We start from the raw sequence: 8,826 nt of genomic DNA on the forward strand, positions 1-8,826 counted from the left end.
GGATGAGGAACTAGACGTAACCCATAGTCATTCTTGTAACAAAGGAAGGATGTTAGAGGAAAAGGTTGTTGTTATGCAACCAACTCAACAAATAGAAGAAACGATAGATCAACGACTTAAAAATTATCCTCTTCGAGGGTAAAACCTCCTTTACATTACATAAATTTACAATTCTTGGATGATACAAATGACAAGACCTCCTTGGTATATATATGAGTCTAAGGGGTCATAATATAATCAAATCCTACATAAAAATAATAACAATAGTTGGCTTGTATGGGGCACAACAATAAAAATATGGGGGATACATGGGCACAACAATAACAATAGGGGCTACACTAACAATAACAATAACGGGGTTACACTAGTATTATAGGGACCTAACATGCCCCTCTCCTTCAAAAAGTGTTGTCCTCAACACTTGAGTAGTTCTGGATGCTTCTGTATAAAATTATCATCCTCCCATGTGGAATCTTCTGCTAGTAAGTTCTTCCACTTAATGAGATACTATGAAATTGATCGATTTCGTAGCTACTAGGTTCTTGTTTTCGTGACTACTTCTGGAATCAATATTATTTTTCCTTATTCATCAAGTTCTGGAAATACTATGTGAACTGAAATCTTGTCATTGATAACCTTCTTTAACCATGAAACATGGAAAACTGGGTGTACTCGGGAAGATGCAATCAACTCCAATTTGTATGGCATAGTACCAATCGTTTGCAACACCTTGTAAGGACCATAGTACTTGGGTGATAATTTATTATCCTTCTTAGCTTACTTGAGGGACATTTGTTTGTATGGTTGTAGCCATAAATACACAATCACCTACATCAAAACTTCTTTCACTGCGATGTTGATCTTCCTATTGTTTCATTTGATTTTGTGCGAGAGTGAGGTTATCCTTTAAGAGTTAGAGAACTTGTTGTTGATGCTCGATGTGATCTTCCACTACTTGAACTTTAGAATTTTCTCTTAAATATGATGTGGTGGATGGTGGATGATATCCATAAAGTGCCATAAATGGGGTTATTTTTGTTGTAGTATGGAAGGAAGTGTTATACCACCATTCAGGCAGGGGTAACCACTTGATCCATTGTGTTTGTTTATCACATACAAAGCAACGAAGATATCCTTCCAAAAATTTGTTCACTATCTCAGTTTTCCCGTCAGATTGAGGATGATAAGATGAACTATGAGATAATTGAGTACCAAGACAAGAAAATAATTTTGTCCAAAAATTTTCAGTGAAAATGGGATCTCTGTCAGTTACAATAATCTTTGGGTTTCCATGTAGCTTTTGAATTGTTTCCCTAAATGCAGTAACAACTGTACTGGCTTTAAAAGGATGATATAATGCATAAAAGTGTGCATAATTGGTAAGTCTATCAACTACCACCATGATGACACTCTTTCCTTTAGACTTGGGTAAACCTGCGATAAAATCCACTGAGACCTCCTCCCAACACTGACTTGGAATGGATAAAGGTTGTAACATATTTGGGGTCTTAATTGTCTCAACTTTGTTTTGTTGGAAAACCAAACATTCTGCCACAAACTTCTGAATATCAGATTTAAGGCCATCCCAAAAAAAATCATTCTTGACCCCGTGGTAAGTTTTTAAAAATCCTAAATTCCCACCTAAGGGGGAGGTGTGCAATTCCAAAAGAATATTTTATTTTAGTTGCGAATTCTTATAGAGATATAAGCGATATTTGTACCATAATGAATTAATTTTCCAGATAAATGTATCAGAAGCACTGGGATATTGCTACAAATTTTGAATGAGTGTCGACACCTCTTCATCATTCTTCCATTCATCCCTTGCTTCAGTTATCCAATCAGGTTGGATAACAAAAATGGCACAAAGCAATGCTTCCACATCCTCATGCATTATCGAGAGTGCATCTGTGAAAACATTTTTCTTCCCTATTTTGTATATGATTTCAAAGTCATAACCCAACATCTTTGTGACCCATTTTTCTACTCTTATGAAGATAATATTTGTTCTTGTTGACGATGCCGAACCCGCCAACATTCAAGGGATCATCTTGATATGAAGTCCTAACCCAACCTCACATTGTTTGGAGTAGGAGTCCCAACAGTGAATTGTAATGCTATGCCTTGACCACGGAAAAACATAGAGGGAAGTATGATAACTTTGGGTGAGAGAAAGTGTGTGACCTTGCATAGAGTTAAATGCGATGCATGAAGGTTTCAACACATGAAGGGAAAAGGAAGTGTGCCACTTGGAAGCCTATAATAGTATGCAACTTGAAAGGAACACACGAGTGAAATGACATCACAATCTAAGATGAAAAATAGTCCACAAGTCAAAGTGATGAGTTAATACAACAACACACATTCAACAAGATTCATACAAATGCAAATGAAATAGTTCATAAGCATATGCATAAGTTAAATAACATACATTTCCAATACAACAAGAATATTCCTACTATATTAACAACATATGCATGCCAAGCATGCTGGCTCTGATATTATTATTATAAGTGAAAGTTCCATTCATACATACACCATTGACGACCACTAGCCCCAATAATGGAACATTATAGTCAAGAACACCTGCTCCTCCAAAGAAGTATACTTGCTCTATGCTACGAAGAAACCAAGGCTCTTCAAAATACTCCCCAAGCTCCTTCTAAGCCTAATCATAACCAAAAGCTTGGTTCCCAAAATACCTTTACATGAGTTATGATGTTCTATTTATAATAAGAGGGGGTGAATCTTCAACTCCCCTTTGTGACCTTTGGACTACCCTCATGACTATTCAAATTCTTTACAAAATGACACATTACATTACATGATGGCTCTTCATATTCCAATATTGGCACTTGGAATTTTACTTACAACATAATTACAAATAATATCACAATTTAAAATTATGGTGTCAGGATGGAAGCAGACTCTAGCCTCCATAACATCTAGGTATAATGATTTGGAACCAGTCTTAACTTATTTCTCGAACAAGACCAACATGGGTTCTAATATGGACAGACCACCGACGTAGTTTTGCATGTTTTGTATGTTCAACTCTAAATCCTCCTTGGTGAAAACCTATCTCAGTTGCTCCAAGTACTCTTCAATCTCCTTCCTGACTTGGTGTTTGCATTTAGCTTTGGTGAGTGAAATGACTGATGGGATCTTGTGGGTTCTCACCATGAAATCCAACTATTGTACAACCATACATATGAGGCCTGAATGTTTCCAATGAATGAGGTGAGCTGCTTGTTGTTCTAATTTAAAATTCGAACTCTTGCTTTCTCTAGCTCTGCCTGCGGCTTCATCTTCTTTACCAAAGTAAGTGGTGCCCCTTTGTATCGCATTGTCCATTCTTGCACAACGATGATGGCCATGAGCTCATGATTTCCTCATATATGTCCTACATGGTCTCTCTAAGTGTTGATATTCTAACAAGTATCACTGCTCTGATTTCCCCCAAGTAGACTTGTGCGAACACTGCATTCTGTGCTGCTATGTGGAGATGTTCTATCTCTTTTTTGGAAGCCTGTAGATTTTGTACCAATTACTTACTCTCGACCGTCAAATATTGAGTGTTTGATCTCATCGCACCTATGGAGGCCAAGTTGGATTTGGCAATGGAATTTGGATTCCTGCTAGTGTCCACCACTATCACCCTTTCTCTAATGAACACTGGTGATGCATGATAATTTAGAAAATTATCTCTCTACACTTGTACAATCCTCTTCTGAAGTTCATTATATGAAAGATTGTACATATCCGTTACTGGATCATCATCAAGAGGAAATATTTCCCCTTCCTCGCTCAAGGCTAACTCTATGGCTAGAGGTGGTGGAGACTAAATAGTGACCTGTGGTTCATTGGGAATTAGGTCAACATCTTCATCCTGTAGTTCCAATTCCAACTCCAAGTACACAAATTCAATTGAGTCTTCAATCTGCTGAGCAAGCTCCTGATCATGCATCTGTTCACTCTCCCCCTATGCTGTTGGTTGGTTCTATCCTTGAATCGACACTGTTTCTTCTGCCATTACACCTTGCCTTTCTTATTGTTCCTGCTTCTGATTCTCTTCCTGTTCCTTCCTCCTCGACTCCCGTTCTTCCTTCAGTTCTTGTTCTTCTTGCTTCGATCCCAATTCTTCTTCTTACAAGATCTTCTTTTCTTTCTTCCTCTACTCTTATCTCTATTTCCCCTCCTTCCTTTTTCTTCTGCTACCAAGGCTGTCTGCATGAAGATTGGATCTGCTTTCACTTTGCAGCTTTGTTCTCCCTCTAGACTATCAACAACCTTTCTATTTCCCTTATCCTACATAGTATTGATGCTTTCTATTGGTGCTGCTTCAGGAGTTGTCCTCTAGATCTGACCCAAGGATATTTGTTGAAAGAGCTTCATTAACTTTATGCCATGTTAGTGTTGACTCCTTTTATATAAAGAATTGAGTGTCCACATATACTGGAAAGTTAACTGGTGCTTGATCAATTGCTTCCCCAGTACTGCTACCAAATATGTCTGCATGAAGATTGGATCTGCTTTCACCTTGCAGCTTTTTTCTCCCTCTAGACTATCAAAAACCTTTCTCTTTCCCTTATCCTGCATGGGATTTATGCTTTCTGTTGGTGCTGCTTCCAGAGTTGTCCTCTAGATCTGCCCTAAGGCTATTTGCTGAAAGAGCTTCATTAACTTTCTGCCATGTTAGTGTTGAATCCTTTTATATAAAGAATTGAGTGTTCGCATATACTGGCAAGTTAAGTGACGCTTGCTCAACTTCTTCCCCAGGATTGCTGGAGAGAAGTGCTTCACAAGTGTGGTACTTGTGGGACAAAAAGGACACTCATGGAAAGCAAATATCAATTTCAGCAAATCGACTTTCAAGGCATAATCAAGTAGAAATCTGAGTGTGTGATGAGAGGGATTGCACAATTTTCAATAGTAGGAGGGACTGGATGCCTATGGGAACTGCACACTGCACATTCCCAGTAGCCAGAGATGAAGCTTGTTGGTTGAAACTGTGCAATGTGTAGTTAATCCTGGGCAAAGGCTTGAGAGAGACTGTGCATTGCGTAGTCTCAGTGCCCAAGGGTGGTAGGATGGCTCCTAGAACTACATAATGCATACTTGGAGCAAGCTTGGACTGCACACTGTGCAATTCCAGAGGCCAAGCTTGTGGCTTGAGCCTCAGGATTGCGCAGTGCCAGCTGGGTAAAGTGAAAATTGGCTAAGGAAAACCTAGATCTGCTCAAGGGAAGTGTAGAAACAAGCAATCTTAGAGATAGTGTGAAGTTGAGTGCAGATATGATTAAGTGTATATAAATGCATGTGAATCAAGCATAAAAATTAATCAAATAGAAGGAAAACAATTTATGTGAGTAGGGTCGCTACAACAACACTGGTGCAAAAACAAGAAAACTAATGTGACACTTGGGAAAGGAAATCTAAAACTTAAAACAACAATTATACAAGTTAAAACAAGTCAAAACACCATCAACGATGAAGAGAAACAAGTGAAACAAGACTCACACAAACCAAACAACAAAAAGCGACAAAAGATGACAAAAGAAAAAATCACCCAGAAAAGCACTGACAATCGCACCGAAGGTTCCTTGATCTCCTTGAGAATTCTAGAGCTCGAAGATCGAAGATAAAAATGAGCTCTAGAAGCATCGATTAAATAGATTTAGAAAATTTAGGGTTTATGACGCGCATGCCTAAAATAAAGGAAAAATTGACACTTGGTGGAAGTTTTTAAAATAGCGAAGTGCCTCCTTCAAGATACTAAAAATAGATCCCTATTTTTTAGGGATGATTTTTGATTTTTTTCTTTTTTCCGGGGAAAATTTCCATGCACATTGCAGGGAAAGACTGTACATTTTTGGGGAATTGGGAAAATGTCTGGCTTAGTGCACTGCGCAATTTATGAGCTCAGTGAGGGTTCTGCAATTTCTCGGCTTAGTGTTGGGCTTCCTCTCATGAGTGCACAGTTTCTGAGCTCAAGTATCACTAGCATTTAGGATTGCGCAATTCCCATCATCAAGGCTGCTTGCGCTCAAGGATTTCCTAGTTTATGGAGGCAAGCCCAGAACTGTTGTGAGACCAAGTTGGGAGATTGACTTGTGACTTAGAAGAATAAGCTAAGTTAACAAACACAAGAAAAAAATGAAAATATGAGTCTCAATCAAAGCATTCATACTTGGATCATTGTGAGATGAGTTGTTGTAGATAGTAAGGAAGGCTCCAAAATCAAAGCATAGGAAAAATTTTGGAGGGTGGTTGTAGTCGCTACAACATTGGCGACACACTGGTAGAACTCTAACTCTCTGTATGGACCTTGTCTCATGCAAAGCAAGTCTAACTCTTCCGAAAGTATTGTTCAGTTCTTTGATCATCATAGCTTCTTCACTTAGCTTGAGTTAAAGATGTAGTCCCTACCATTCTCTTCATCGACAACACACATACCAAGCCAATCCAAATTGAGTTTTTTCGATTGGGGATGAGGAGTATATAGAAGCACAAGTAAAATAGATTGTCAGAGTCTTAGTTTCATCTCTGGTGTTTCTTTGCTCCCAGCAGGCCTGGATAGTACCCTAGTGAAGTCACTTCAGGAACACAAGCATTGCTCTGCTGCCAGTGAGCCTAGACAGTACCCTGACGGAGTTACTTGCTTCACCTCTCTTTGCAGGAAGCATTTCTCTTATTTTTCCCTTTATTTCATTTTTTATATTTTTCATTTTTATTTGTTCAAAGAACTGTGCATAAGCACTTATCTACTTCATGGGGTGGAAGAGGGATCCCAACTTATTAAGAGGAGAATTGGTTGTCCCTTTAGAGAAGGATATTTATATATACCTATGACATACTTGTTAAGGTTCCCCCCCTCTCCTTACTCTACTCAACTTAGTTGACAAGGGTTAATCGAAAATAGAAGATTGATAAGAGTAGGCGGTACTAGTTAAAAGTGCAAGCATCATGATTTCACCATGACTCTCTCCGAAGGGGACATATTTTCCGTTAGAGTATAATTGATTAAAAGAAATGAAATATTCACATAAAGAGAGAGAATAAACATATAACCAAGTTTTGATAGCAGTACAACTTGCTCATGGAATTCACCCTACTTGCCTAGATGCCAAACACGGTTTCATGCGAAAACTAACCTATAGATGTCAAGAAAATGAATGAAAAGAAAGAAGCAGAGTAAAGGAAAATGAAAGAAAATCAAGTGACAAACAAGAAAAGAAACTACTCCTACTCCTAACCTATAGAGAGCATAGGCCAAATTAAGTAAAGTGATACTTGCGATAAAACCATCGACGCATTGGCTAGCCTACATAGATGAGGGCATGCATGTAAAAAAGGATATACAAGCAAATCAATCAAAAAAAGATAAACGAATACAAACCAAAACGTTCAAAGTTTGGATGAACCCGCAAAAAATTAAAAATGAAAAGTGCATGAAAGACACTTTGCAGATGTATCATGGTGTCCAAACACATTGCGATTAGAAGTCAAGCAAGCACACAATTTCGAACTTGATAAACAAGAAAAAATAACGAAAGAAGCAAATTTCCATTTTGAAACAATGCTTGCTATGTACGGCTCCTCCAATGAAGGAGCGATAAGATCGTGTGATACAGATGGAAGATGAAGAAATTTTAAACTAAATTGATTTTCAACGTGTACAACAGAGTGATGAGGAGCCTTGAAAGATTCAACACAATTATGATTAGAAGAGGAACTGAACTTAAGGCTACGAGAGCCTAACATAACCATCAACTCAGGCTGAAGTGCCTCGATAACTTGGGAAGGTTCCAATTCATCAAAATATGGATCATCGAAGACCAGTTGTTTAGAAAGATAAACAATGGAAGAATTAGAACTATGATCAAATGAATTAATGAAAACATCATGACAACCACAATAAAAAATTTCAAGATCACGAATAGGGGCATCCTCATGGTCTGGCGAATAATAAAGAGGGGATAATGGAGAATGAGAAATTTCACCCTTTATGTTCGTGGAAAGGTAAGATGAGAGATTGGGAGGACCAAGCAAAAAATATTTGTCCTCTCCGCATTCAAATGAAAAATTGGCATTCCATGTGTACTATGAATAGTCGAGAGTAGTCACATTAGAAAATGAGTTTTCACAAGATTCAATAGGAATGACACAATCGTGGAAAATGTCAGGATAATGCAGAATAGGTGTGGACAGAAGGAGGTCATCCTTCACCATAGATTCTTGTTCAGACTCCCAGACATACTCATTAACAATGCTATCGCATGTTGTCTTTTCTACACCAACTCCATCTAAAATTTGATCCTTGTGAACATCAAAAGAGAGATATGAGACGAGTGAACACAACACATCGAAATCTAGAGGATCAGAGGCACCAAATGATGGAGGATGAGGAGATAGAACTTCATCACAACCATTGAATTCACAGTCCAAATCTGTGTTGAAATTCTAAGTAAGTGGGGTAGGAGGAGATGGTGGTAAATCAACAGGTGAATTTTCAACTTCCCCCACCTTGACCTACTATAGCTATTTGATGAGAAGGGAATGGAGGGTCACTTGGAAAAACAACCTTATCCACCTCAGATTTAGAATATCTAACACCTAGGTATGTTGGGAGAGGTTCAAAATATTCCGACTCGTGTGGAGTTTTGGAAATGTGAACAAGATATAGAAATATTACTATCAAGAAAGACCAATCAATTTCATCTTTAGGAAATTCAAAGCAGTAATGGATAAAATGATCGTGAAAATCTTGAATGGATTCATTAGGTGCTTTTCGCAATTTCAAAATTTTCTTATTAAGGGCTTTAT

Source organism: Pinus tabuliformis, chromosome 4_1, assembly GCF_031772625.1.
Source record: "Pinus tabuliformis cultivar Carrire ecotype Pingquan chromosome 4_1, CPIR1, whole genome shotgun sequence".
Taxonomy (NCBI): domain Eukaryota; kingdom Viridiplantae; phylum Streptophyta; class Pinopsida; order Pinales; family Pinaceae; genus Pinus; species Pinus tabuliformis.